Raw genomic sequence first — 15,031 nt, forward strand, 5'->3', positions numbered from 1 at the left:
GAATGAACGGAAATGTACTGGATTTGGCTATTCCATGCAAATACCCGAATTATGCGATTATCCGTTATGAAATTAAGTGGATTCTATTGTATTATCCTTAGACTATACTGTTTTTTCCTATTTGGGAAGTTTGAACTGAGAAATAAAATTCTGAAAAAATTTCAGGACATATTGCAAATACCACTATTCCTGTAGAATGAACTCCTTACAATTTGTTGATCTTTCACTATAGACTATCGCCCAATCTAGCACTTACAATGTGTAACGCTTCAATGCATATTTAAATTTGCGTTTAATTTTTTACAGCCAAAAACTGCAATGCAATGTGGTGGTCTTTTGAAGACTACACAGAACTTTACATTATAAGTGTAGTTAATTATGGGCAGACACGTTGAGCTGTCTGTGGCAGCCACACAGTCACGCAGTCTCCTCCACAAGTCCTTTTCCGGGAAAGCCCTGTGTCCATGGAAACCCAACGGCTGTGCGGGATTCTGCATTGTCCAGCCATTGAGCGATACCACTCCACATCAACGCTAACCTGCTCTTAAAGGCCATTTAAATGAAGGAATGAATGAATGAATGAATGAGACATCAGCAGACAAGATGGTATTCAGAATGTTTTTACGAGTACTTCAATAGTAGGAAATGCTACATTTTTACAAGGACTGCTGTGGTCGCCAAGATTCAGCATGTCAAAGTTTGAGTTCACTGTTCAACCAAGTCTTGTGCAATCTGGGTTAACAGTCAAAAATGCTGTCTTGATGCGGACTGCATGGTAATTATTTACAGTATTAGATTATTAGAATTTCCCCCCCATTGTCCGCTTTCGGTTTCGATCTTAAACGGGATTAAGGCAATATCAGCACTCTGGGGTGACATAAAAACTATAAAATGACTGTTTGCTGAACACAGATCCATAAACTAGCGGCCGTGATGAGGCCACTTTGGCCTCCGACACCCCCCACCCTCCCACACTTGATGCCAGAGGGAGAGAAATGAAGGTATAACTGCGTGCGTGTGTGTGTGTGTGTGTGTGTTTGCGTTTGTGTCCATGTGCGTGTCCTTATGTGTGTGTGTGTGCGTGTGTGTGTGTGTGTTTGCGTTTGTGTCCATGTGCGTGTCCTTATGTGTGTGTGTGTGTGTGTGTGTGTTTGCGTTCATGTGTGCGTGTGTGTCCATGTGTTCATGCTCATGTGAGTGTGTATTTGCGTTTGTGTGTGTGTGTTTGCGTTTGTGTCCATGTGCGTGTCCATATGTGTGTGTGTGTGTGTGTGTGTGTGTTTGCGTTCATGTGCGCGTGTGTGTCCTTGTGTGTGCGTGCGTGTTCATGCTCATGTGAGTGTGTGTGTGCGTGCCAGCGTGTGTACGTGTTTGCATGTGTGTGTGTGTGTGTGTGAGATGGGATCATGGAACACCTGCAGATGAAATAATCAGGGGTGTGCGTGACAGAGATAATAAAAGAGTGAAGTACGAGCGTTCTTCCCGATATGGATTTCCCTCGTTTACATCAGCCTTCCTCGCCGCCATTTTGCACTCCGTTCTGGGGCCAGGGCAGGGCGCTGTGAGTGAGTGACATCACACGGAGCATTCCGGAAGGCCGTGTCAGTACTCGAGCAATACATTCAAGTGGAAACAACTTCATTTTCATTTTTTCAGTCCTCGCCGATGTCCTCCTGGAGCTTCAGCCCGTGCTGAGCCGGGCTTTTCAGTTTATTAAGCGGCCTCAGGCCTGGATTCAAATCGACATTAGTCTGTGAAACTCAACTGAAAAAAAAAAAAAAATTATTTGTGTTTGTTGTTTTCTTTTCTTCACAAACACCGTTTGGCAGGTGCAGAAATAACGAAAATGAGCTGTCCAAGTCTTCCTGAAGAAGTAAGACAACACTTGCAGGATTCATTCTAGGCCTTAAAAAGAAAAGGAATCAAATGCAGGCACTTTCCGGCACTAACAAACGAGTTGATACTTTAAGTAGGTTAAATATAATTAACAAATATTTGCAGCTTTATCAGGAACACAATTCCACGTGAAGCTTGCCACGCCACTGCGGCTGATGCATCCTCAGTAACTACAGAATATATTTATAAGGAGAAGAATCTATAATAAGTGAAGAGGCCTTAAAATGAGTTTCACCACAATCCTGTCCATCAAACTTTCCATTATGGAAATTGTCACTTCGGCTGTCAGCAGTGTTCTGTGCTTTGGAACACTCAGAGGCAGCTTACAGCTTTTCTCTGTAAAACACACACTCAGAACCATCGTATTTTTAGTGTACTATATGTGCTCAAAAACATTTTATTTTCAGCGTAAAATATACGCTCAGAAACAGCCTATCTTCGGTGTAAAATATACTGTCGGACAAGTAAGGATTAATTAAAATAAATTAAGAATATGTGTATTTTCTGAATCCAGCAGTTCCAACGGTCAATGCCCTTGTTAAAATGTCCAGCACTCTGAATACTGAACACAAGAGATATTGCGTGCTAGAACCCCTTACTTAACCTACATCTAAATATATATATTTATTTATTAGATTTAATATAATACTTATGTTTAAAATTAGAACTATCAATTAAATCGCCAAATTCATTGATAGGTCAGTCTACAGTGCACTGGTGGAATCAACCAACAAGTCAAAAACAAGCTCTATACCAGGTTTTAAGATTAAATAATTTAATTCAATAAGCAGCAGTCAATTATATTAATGAATTGAAAACATACATTCTTTATTGAATGCAGGCACACTACTTCTAAATTATACAACAGAAGGCATAATACAAAACATTAAACAACTAATCTAGAAATACCAGAAAATAGAGAGAGAGAGAGAGAGACCTTGCCAAAGTGTTACTCACTCCCAGTATAAGCGCCACAGGATGAAAAGAAAACCAGCTAAAAGCTCACAACCTAGGAACCACCACCAAAATAAAAAGTGGAAAACTCTTCTTACTTCCAGGCTCCGAAACCAAACGCAACACAAACAACTTTCTCCTGTGGCCATCTTAAATACCTTTCCCAGCATGGCTTCAGTATGTTTGCCCTGATTGGGTGATCCCGGGCTAAGGTTAAGGAGGGAAGGGAGGGGGGTCAGACTAATTTATGGCAAGGACTAGCCTACCTAAAGATTGCATTCAAACTAAAAGTAATGGAAATGTTAGGCATGCAGGGTCTCCAACCCCCGATATGGTGTCCTGTGTCATATGGTTTGTCTCTTCTGAGGAGGTGAGACCCATAGATTGTCTGCCTAGGTTAGGGTATCAGTAGAATTTAAAATTGCCCCAATCACATTTGCTTTGATGCTTGTGATGGGGAGGCCAGGCCACATTCTTATTCACTGTTTCCCTCTCTAAGGCCAAAATCTAAACACTACATATCCTACAATATGCTCAAAAACTGCATATTTTCTGTCTAAAACATACTCTCAGAAACATCTTATTTTCAGTGTACTATATATGCTCAGAAACAGCTTATTTTTGGTGTAAAATATACTCTCAGAAACATCTTATTTTCAGTGTAATATACAACTTATCATCGGTGTAAAATATACACTCAAAAACCACCTATTTTCTGTGTAAAACAAATGTTCAGCAACATCTTATTTTAAATGTAATATACAGCACATGCTCAGAAACAGCTTTGGTGTAAAATATGCGCTCATAAACAGCTTATTTTTGGCGTAATATACACACTCAGAAACAGCTTTTTTTTGGGTAAAATACACACTCAGAAACAGCATATTTTGGTGTTTGTACCATCAAAATTTGATTACCTGGGTAGGGATATGAATTGTGCTCACACTCAGACAGGCAGGCCCTCATATACCTGTCTCTTATTTTACTATGTATGAGCCAGCGTTTACTCACCTTTCATCCTAATGTCTAGCCCACAAATCATGTGTAAAAGTAATGAGACAGTAATTTAGCATAATGATGCCACCTGGAAGTTGTTGGGAAATAAATCCAAAAGTAAAAAAAAAAAAAAGCATGCTTCTGGCCCAGAGAAACAAGGCAGCTGGAGCCAGGATATAGTCACTCAGAACCAGGACACATTTAAAGTGATAATGCATCCGTTTGTTTTCATAAACAATACATATCGCACATATCGCTACCATTTATGTGGGTTCCTTATGCGACAGAGCGATGCATAAAATCTCTCTGCATTTGGTGCTGCCCTTGATGAGTTACACACAAGGAAGAAGTGGGCAGATAGGGTGTAAATGAAAACCAATGTCTCTGAGTTTGTATTAAGTGCAAAAAGGTCCAAAGATACATCGCCTAAGAATGTAAATTAATCAGCTTCATTGCCGATCGTTAAATTAACCCGGGATTCTATGCATCGCAAAATAAACTGGTTCAGGATGATCAAAATTAAGGTACTGTATATTTTTTTCAGCCGTTTCCATGGATACAGTTATTACCAATCCCAGAAGATAAACGAATCCCGCTGTGAGTCTTGTGAAACGGCGTATTGGTGTCTCTGTCACTGAGAGTGCATCTTACTATTTACGAGCAACCTGCAGCAATTACTCCACGCTTTACAGTGCTGTGCCAGCACTGTGCCAATTCTGGCTCTCTGCATTATTGTAAAGGTGGCAGAGGTCTTCACTTTTTGTAAAACTAACATTTTTCATTGGCTGACTGAGACCGAAGAACAGCCCACCACCGCTTCCACATGTAGGCTAGCGTTTTTGACGTTTATTATCGCGACCAAAGAAATTCTTCAGAGCAGGGGGAGGAGAGAGAGACACTTTCTAAACTCTCTCCTGTCAAAAAGTTGCTGAACTTATTAAAATTGCAACTAAAAGGCAACAGCGCAAAGATTTATTCCATTATGGCGAGACAGCCACTCACTTTTGATGGAGTGAGTTCTCAAGGTGCTTGATTCTGACTGATTGTGAGCCCACCCGCACGGAAAGTCTGCTTCCTGGAGAGGAAGCGGACATGTTCATTTCCTTTTATTGCCCCTTTTAATGCTGCGATATGTCATCAATTTTTCTGCGCGAAATGGGAGCCTGTCACAGATATTTAGAGGATTTATCCTGTTGAAAAGACGCAAAAGAGAATAAAGTGCATTACTTGCATGATCTGCTTACAGAAAACAAGCCTTTATTAGCATCTTTGGAAAGATTTATGAGGCTATTTTTAATTCAGAGGACTTAATTGTGCATTTGATTACTCTTCTGCCTTACGCAGTCAACATGAATGTGGCATCATACAACCCAGGATTAAGCAAAAAGAAAAAAAGTGGGAAAACAAGCTGCTATTTTAGCATTAGCGGCCGTTGGTTATGGAAAAAAGCCAGTGGTATCTTGTGTTTCACAATCACAGGAAGCACAAATCAGAAATATTAACCGAGTTTTTGAAATAGACTGAAAACAAGGGCAGAACAGTGTGCATATTGGCTGTATCTTTAGTTCCACGTGAGGTAAGTCATAGATCTGCACCATCTACACACCCTACACCTGCTTCTTCCCAAAGCAAAAATACAAAACTGTGCACCTAATCAGACACCCCCATCAGATTACGCAGTGAAGACGAGGCTGCCTTCTTCCCAGACTACTTATTAATTCCTACCTTCCAGGCAACATTTTTTTTTGTTTGTTTGTTTTAAAAAAAAATTTTAATACAAATTTGCCCAACCTGTCTCTCTCAAAAATTGCCCATTTTCTGAACGTTGTCGCCTCCCCCTCTGCCCCCCCCCACCCCCGTGTCCACACAAAGCCGGCATCGTCTCCAGTGGTCAAAGGAGCGGAGCTCAAAGGCTGTAAAAATGGGCGCAGTGTGAGCCGGTGTGTCGGGTCAGCGCTGGGGGGGGGGGGGGGGGACTGAGACACGGCCTGCGGAGACGCGCTCACTCCCCCCAGCGGCTTTACCGCCGCGCTTCTGCGGGGGTCACCGCCAGTCAGCCCGGCTAATTCCATTTGTGCGGCGGCTAATGGGAGCGAATGGCCGATTTATCAGACGAATGGAGGGGCAGTCGCTGAACGCTGGCTGTATACTGTTATGATAATAATCATCATCATCATCATGGCTATCATCACCGTCATCATCGTTACGCCGCGGCTCACCGTGCGGAAATGAGCTTCCTGTAAATGCGCTCCGATGGCCTGATGCACCCGCCAGCCCGCTCTCAGGCCCCACCCCACCCCCCTCATCCCTCCACCCCCGACCCCCCCAACCTGTCTGCACCACAGGCTGAGCTTCGGAGCTTTAACACCAGTGAGGTCACCAGCGTAAATACCGGCCGTTAGTGAAAGTCCTGCTGCTCTCTGCGTCGGCCATCGCAGTGGCTCGTCCTGGTCTTCCGCTACACGCCAACTCCGTCTCGTACTCCGGCTCAATTTACAAACGAGAGCCAACAAGCTCATCGGCTTTATTACCGCCCCCCCCTTCCCACAACAACTCGCCGGAGAGAAGGCCACTCATTGGCTGCTTCACTCTGAGGGCTTTGCAACACGGAAAAGCACAACAGATACCTTCAGTGTAAATTACACACCGACAGAGTTCACATGCTGTCCACACTGGAGACAAGGTACTGTATTAGTGTAAAGAACCAAAGAAAAAACACGCTAAAGCTGATTGATTTATATTCTTAAGCAATGCATCTTTACGCCATAAAACTGGCGAGAGTGGAGCCGTTTGCATACAGTGCACTCCTGCATCGCACTGGGTACACCACCGTCAGGACAGAGCTGACATAACAAGATGGAGCATTTTAGTGAATGTTGTCATTTGTGTCTAATTCCAAGATGGATGGAGCAATTTTCCTAGAATGCCTTTTGACAGTGCAGACATGGCTTCATGTGCCCCGTGTTATTTGGGGAGTAAATCACATTTTTAAGGGGTCTATTCGGAAGTGACAGAGTTAAGGTCGCTGTGCCCGTCCACCAGCATCAATCCTATTGGCCGCCATGGTAACTGAGTTTTTGGGGAGCTTCTTTTGATGTATTTCTTTGTGTCGCAGTCTGTGATTAATTATTCAAGGAACCATATTCTTTCATGCTTACTTTTTTGTGGGAAATAAAAAGAAAAACACACACATAAAAAATGAATGCGATCATCGCTGTATCCTGTGGCAATATTGGGGCCATTACTACCAAGTGATGTACAACAAGAACACCGTGATTCAGAGACTGGAACAGGTTTTAAATAATGAACACCACAAGAGGAATCTTTTCATTTCCCGAACTACATCCTGTAATACAACTTGGATTAAAGCGAGGTGCGTCTTAAAATAAACCGCTAACCACAGCAGACAGACAAACCAATATGGAAAAAAGCAACGCTTCTGCGCCGCGCGAAATCTAATATACGACGTTCTGCTTTAGGATTGCCGTGAGCCTGCAGTCGCACGCCTGTATTCGCCGTACCGCGATGGACGTAAAGCGCAGAATTATTTCTCTCCGGTGGTTTCGGAAGACGAGGGAAATGCAGCCGCTTTCACCGACACGGCGAGTCTGCGGCTGCTGCGTCGGGGTGAGACGACGGGAACGAAGGAGCCGGGTGATCCGGGTGATTTAGAAATCGTTCAGCTGGAAAGCGCGATGTGACTTATCGTCTAACTTCATCTCCGCGCGTTTCGGTAGTGTACTTTCTCTCCCTATTCCCTGGTTCATGGGTTTTTTTTTTTTTTGGTTTTACAGTGTCTATCTGTCACTACGCGCGACGCGGGGTTTGTCGGAGACCGAAGGGAGAAAAATAGAGGGTTCTTAGCTGAGCCAGCGCTTTCTTCTCCTTACAAGAAAAAAAAAATGTAGTAAATTAAAAAAGTGATTTTTGGTACAAAAAAAGATAGCAGTTGGAATTCTCCTGTTCTCGAGCTGAGTATTCAGAGGGAGTAGGTGGCATCCTGGTCTCGTGCACAGGACGTGACGTCGTACCTGTCTGGAATATGGGGGCGGCCAATCAGAGGCCTTGTGAGTTCTCCTCCCTCCCCCCTGCACCCTTCGGGGGGTTTGGTATTGGGCGCCAAACAGAGCGGTCAATGTCACAGGAGGTCACGGTGACTCTGTGGTGCTAATGGTGTGGCAGGGCAGGGCTGGGCTGAACCCTGTGGGGCGGGGAGGGCGGGTCAGTGACCAGCTGTTCCAGGCTGCTCGCAGATGTCAGTCAGAACACACCGACTGCTCGGCCACTTTGAGGAGGACCGCTGCTCTTCAATCACTCGCTCGCTCGACTCCAAGAGACCGTGGGATTTCTGGTCGAATGTACGGCGAGCTCGGCACTGCTTGGAATGTGCTGCTAGGGGTTCTCTTCCTTAACGAAAGGGCCTCGTTCAAAGCATGAAGCTGCCTTTCCCTCCGCAGTCTGCCTGGAACATTACAAACCCCGCCTGAGCGCAGGGCATCAATCTCACCCTGGCACGGGGAGAGAGAGAGGGAGAGGGAGAGGGAGAGGGAGAGAGAGAGAGAGAGAGAGAGAGAGAGAGGGAGAGAGGGAGAGAGAGAGAGAGGGAGAGAGGGAGAGAGAGAGAGAGACAGAGGGAGAGAGAGGGAGAGAGAGGGAGAGAGGGAGAGAGGGAGAGAGGGAGAGAGAGAGAGGGGGAGAGAGAGAGAGAGAGAGGGAGGGAGGGAGGGAGGGAGAGAGAGAGAGAGCTGGAGGGAGGGAGGGAGAGGGAGAGGGTGAGGGGGAGAGTGAGGGAGGGAGACAGAGAGAGAGGAGAGAGAGAGAGGGGGGGGGAGGCCGGCCTGTCCACCAGCGTTCTGCAGCTCCGCTCACCGCTGAGTGAGACGTTTCACCAGCTAACGACCGGGGCCTTGAAACAGCTCATAAACAGGGAGAGGCATGAATATGAATATCATTAAGCCCAGGGATGAGTGTCCTTGGTTAAAGAGTGCGCCGGCCTATTGAAAGCCTCTTGTATTTAGAGGTCGGGTGGGCCTGCAGTGCCGCTTTTCACAAGCACAAGGGGTTCCCATCCAACAATGACTGTGGCGGAGGATAATGGCGCTAAACTGCAATTAAAATGAAAAGTACGTGCTTTAGCGCTCCCCTCCTTAATAATCTCAACTCGTTATCAAGTTTCGGGGGTAAGCTGGTTTTACTGTCGCGTTCCTGCCTTCCGCAGAGCCCCAGACTGTTAAATCCGACTCTCCCACAAAGTTGGCAGATGGCAACCTGGCGAAACTGCAGCCGAGCATCCAAATGTCATCCCAGGCTGATTCGGGAAGTCCCGTGAGATGGGTTCTGTTCTCAACGGGATCAGCTCTTTTTTTTTTTTTTTTTTAACAACTCACAGATCAGAACTAATTTACAGTTTGGAGTCATGCCCTTCACAAAGCCTGCTCAAAGACACACTCAGCTGCAGAGAGTTTGTAATACTGAACAGTATCTCTCTCTGTCTCTCCTTTTCCTGATACTTCTCTCCCATACTACAGAACAGTATCTCTCTCTCTCTCCTTTTCCTGATATTTCTCTCCCATACTTCCGAACAATATCTCTCTCTCTCTCTCTCTCTCTCTCTCCTTTTCCTGATACTTCTCTCCCATACTACAGAGCAGTATCTCTCTCTCTTTGCCCTAATATTTCTCTCCCAAACTACTCAACTGGTATCTCTCTCTATATAACAGTATCCTTATATAACTATGTAATTACATGTATGTACAATGCAACAAGTTTACTGTTCACCCATTGTTACACGTGCTGCTGAATTTGCATTTCAGATCTCAATCTGGCTGAAAGTGCAGTGTGACAGTGAGTGATCATAAAACCTGGTCTGCAGCGTTCGCCTCTGCTTCCACCCATTTCTGTCAAGTCAGGAGTGAAAGGCATTCACTGCCCTGTGGGCAGGTGCCGAGGTTTCGAACCCGCAGCCACTGAAATGACGTGGGGAGGGGTGTGACACAGCCTTGAGAATATCGCATACAAGCTGCACAGCTGTACTGCGTTAAAGCAGAAAGTCACTTGTCACGACAGAAAACCACGATCTGATTGGTGGAGGGATGCGTCTCATATTGATGACATCACAGGGCGGAAATAATGCGGAGGATGCCTAGCTGACTGAAGCCTACCCCTGCGGCCTGCCTCTGCAGTTTACTAACGGTGAAAATGGCTCGGGAGGCTCATATTGGAGATCCTATGAGCGCAGTGGTCACCAAAATGTCATCGTTTAGTCATCCACAGCCTCTGATTTCTTTTGAAATACACCACAGCTGTTATTCCTGTAACGGTTAAAAATCTCCTTGTTTAGGATCAAAAACATGTCACTCTCCCAGTCTCGTATATTTGTTTGTGCTGAAGAGAAGAAAAAAAACCTCGGGGATGCTCTAGTCATGTCTGACCTCACAGTTCACAGGAAGTTCTCAGGATCAGGCTTTGTTTTACGTGGGAAAGAAGGGAGCGTTTCCTTTTGATGCTTCACCTTGGATCCGCGCTAATACCCTGTAAGCACGGCCTCCATACAGATGAAGCGGACCTCCCTTCCCACGTCCGCCACGAACGCAGGAGCCGCCAGGACCGAACGCCCGCGGCTAACCGCCGCCGCTAACGTCGCTGACGCACGACTCGGACGGAACAGAGCACCTTCTGCACCTCGGAGCAAATAAAGACAACCGGCGCTGCCTAAAAAAAAAAAAAAAAAAAACCCCCTCTACCTTTTCGCCACCTGTCTCGCTGAAGATTGTTCTCTCCGTTTACAGAACGCCTATGAATTATTTATGCTCTAATTGTGCTCTGCCATTCTGATGCAGATATGATTTATTTGCTGTATCTCATCGCAGGGATTTGCATTTCTCCCTGCCGGTGTTTGGTACAAGCTCCCATTTTTTTTTTTTTTTTGAGGGGTTATTTTTCCATTGGGGGGTGGGGTGTCAGAAGCCCAGAGCCCCCCCCCCCCCCCTTGCCCCGGCACGTTATTTCTCCTCGTCGGGGACGGGCCGCTGTAAACGAGATGTGAGATTCCGACGCGTGGAGCTCGGTAAGACAAGAGCGAGGCGAGGGAATTGAGTCCAGCTATCTTTGGGAAATAATTTGAATGACCTCGGTGCAATGGAGGAGATTAAATATGATGAGCCCTGTGGCTGAATTTAAAATCCATACGCCTTTCTCACCTCAACCTCACATCCTCCCCCCCCCCACCCCCCACCCCCACCCCCAAAACCTCATTCCCTCGCTGGCCAATCAATACCCCTCCGCTCGTCATAAGGCGCCGGTTTCCAATGTCAGCTGAGAGTTAATCTAACTTGTTAACAACAGCTCTGCAGACAGGGCATCCCATAAGCTTTTTAAATTAATGCGCAATTAATGACCCCCAGGTGCTGATCCCATTTTCTGTTAGCCCAGCTTCCTAATGGGATTACTAATGTACTTATTTTTATACATGTTTTAATTGAGTGAGACACTGGGACTCTGCACAATGATAATGTCGCGCACGCCGATAGCCTCCATCAGCGCAGCTAGCGGTGTGAAAACAGCGCTAAACCTGAACTCCACAGACACACACCACACACACACACACACACTCACACACACACACCACACACACACACACACACTCACACACACACACTCACACACACACACCACACACACACACACACACTCACACACACACACCACACACACACACACACACTCACACACACACACCACACACACACACTCACACACACACACTCACACACACACACCACACACACACACACACACACTCACACACACACACTCACACACACACACCACACACACACACACACACTCACACACACACACCACACACACACACACACACTCACACACACACACCACACACACACACACACACTCACACACACACACCACACACACACACACACACTCACACACTCACTCACCCAGACACACACCACACAGAAACACACACACACACACACACTCACCCAGACACACACCACACACACACACACACACTCACACACACACACCACACACACACACACACACTCACACACACACACTCACACACACACACCACACACACACACACACACACACTCACACACACACACCACACACTCACACACACACACCACACACACACACACACACTCACACACACACACCACACACACACACACACACTCACACACACTCACACACACACACCACACACACACACACACACACCCAGACACACACCACACAGAAACACACATACACACACACACACTCACCCAGACAGACACACACACACTCACACAGAAACACAGACACACACACACTCACCCAGACACACACCACACAGAAACACACACACACACACCCAGATACACACCACACAGAAACACACACACACACTCACACACACACACACTCACACAGACACACACACACCACACAGAAACACACACACACACACTCACAAAGACACACACCACGCAGAAACACACACTCTCACTCATACACACACACACACACACCACACAGAAACACACACACACACACTCACTCACCCAGACACACACCACACAGAAACACACACACACACACACACTCACCCAGACACACACCACACAGAAACACACACTCTCACTCATACACACACACACACACACCACACAGAAACACACACCACACAGAAACACACACACACACACTCACCCAGACACACACCACACAGAAACACACACACACACACACTCACCCAGACACACACCACACAGAAACACACACACACACACACTCACCCAGACACACACCACACAGAAACACACACACACACACACTCACCCAGACACACACCACACAGAAACACACACACACACACACTCACCCAGACACACACCACACAGAAACACACACACACACACACTCACCCAGACACACACCACACAGAAACACACACACCACACAGAAACACACACTCTCACTCATACACACACACACACCACAGAAACACACACACACTCACCCAGACACACACCACACAGAAACACACACACACACTCACACAGACACGCAGAAACACACACACACTCACACACCACGCAGAAACACACACACACTCACACACCACGCAGAAACACACACACACTCACACACCACACAGAAACACACACACACACACCCAAACACACACCACACAGAAACACACACACCCTCACACACACCCTCACACCACACAGAAACACACACAGACACACACACTCACACAGACACACACACGCACACACACACACACTCACTCACCCAGACACACACCACACAGAAACACACACTCTCACTCATACACACACACACACACTCACAAAGACACACAACACACAGAAACACACACTCTCACTCATACACACACACACACACACTCACTCACCCAGACACGCACCACACAGAAACACACACACACACACACACACACACACACACCCAGACACACACCACACAGAAACACACACACACACACACTCACCCAGACACACACACAGACACACACACACACTCACACAGAAACACAGACACACACACGCACACAGAAACACATACACACACACTCACACAGACACACACACAGACACACTCATCCAGACACACACCACACAGAAACACATACATACACACTCACACAGACACACACACACACACACACACTCATCCAGACACACACCACACAGAAACACACACTCACGCAGACACACACACAGACACACACACACACACTCACACAGACACACTCACCCAGCCACACACCACACAGAAACACATACACACACACTCACACAGACACACACACACACACACACACACACAAACACACACACACTCACACACACACAAACACATACACCCACACACACTCACACAGAAACACACACACCCTCACACAGACAAACACAGACATGCAAACACACCCACGCACAAAATGTGTCCAGGATGCCGCTCACTTCAGACTCATCTCTGAAGGAATGCTACTGTCGCTGCGTTTGAGAGCCCAAACCCACTGTTCTCTCGCTCCTTCATAAAGAGGAGAGCGGGACCGTCCGCCCTCCCTGCGCTGGTCTTTCTCCATTCAGGCGGAGAGCAGGAAGGCCCGCCGCTGGGCCTCCCCCGGCGTGGCAGAGGAAGAGCGTGCGGCCGGAGAGCGGGCTTCTCCGCGGACAGCGCCGCGCGCCCCGGCAGAGCCGCCGCTCCCATTACCGCCAGACCCCGGCTCAGACCCCGGCTCAGGCCCCGGCTCAGACCCCGGGTCAGACCCCGACTCAGACCCCGACTCAGACGCACGCCAGACCCCGACTCAGACCCCGGCTCAGACCCCGGCTCAGACCCCGGCTCAGACCCCGGCTCAGACCCCGGCTCAGACCCCGACTCAGACCCCGACTCAGACCCCGACTCAGACCCCGGCTCAGACCCCGGCTCAGACCCCGGCTCAGACCCCGGCTCAGACCCCGGCTCAGACCCCGGCTCAGACACACGTCTCAAATGCTCTTTAGATGCCAGGAAAATCAGAAAAACTCTCCTCCAGGCCACTGAGAAATTTCAGCAAAACACCCAAACGGTACAGTCCAATGAAAGAACATGAAAGAAGAATAGCTTTTGTTCTGAATGTACTGAGAAATCGGATGTTTCTTTTATAATGTGCTGTAATCTGTAGGAACTTTACCAGTCCGGTGACCAGTCCATTCACCCATTATCTATACCTGCTTATCCTGGTGAGGGTTGTGGGGGGTGCTGGAGCCTATCCCAGCATGCAAGAGGCATTGGGCGCCAGGCAGGAATACACTCTGGACAGGTCGCCAATCTATCACCAGGCGCAGACACCATTCACACACACCATTCCCTCACACACTCATACCTATGGACAATTTAGTCTCCAGTTAGCATAACCTGCAGGGTTTTTAGACCGTGGGAGGAATCCAGAGCACCCTCAGGACACCCACGCAGACACGGGGAGAACATGCAAACTCCACACAGAAAGGCCCCAAGCCGAGATTCGAACCCGGGACCTAGTACAGAGTTAAAATAATTATTTTACCCAGCCCAGCTAAAACTGGATGGCAGGGGTAATGAAGTTCTTCTACAGATATCAGAAATCTCGAAACACCAAGATTCTAAAAGCTAGACA

At 47.2% G+C, this 15,031-nt stretch overlaps 1 long non-coding RNA gene across 1 annotated transcript in view; it reads right to left on the minus strand.

Annotated features, from left to right (window-relative positions):
• The window catches only part of LOC118207411, an 85,985-nt gene that overhangs the window by 38,294 nt on the left and 32,660 nt on the right, over positions 1 to 15,031 (minus strand). The window lies entirely within an intron of this gene.

This window comes from Anguilla anguilla, chromosome 11 (assembly GCF_013347855.1).
Source record: "Anguilla anguilla isolate fAngAng1 chromosome 11, fAngAng1.pri, whole genome shotgun sequence".
In the NCBI taxonomy this organism is placed as follows: domain Eukaryota; kingdom Metazoa; phylum Chordata; class Actinopteri; order Anguilliformes; family Anguillidae; genus Anguilla; species Anguilla anguilla.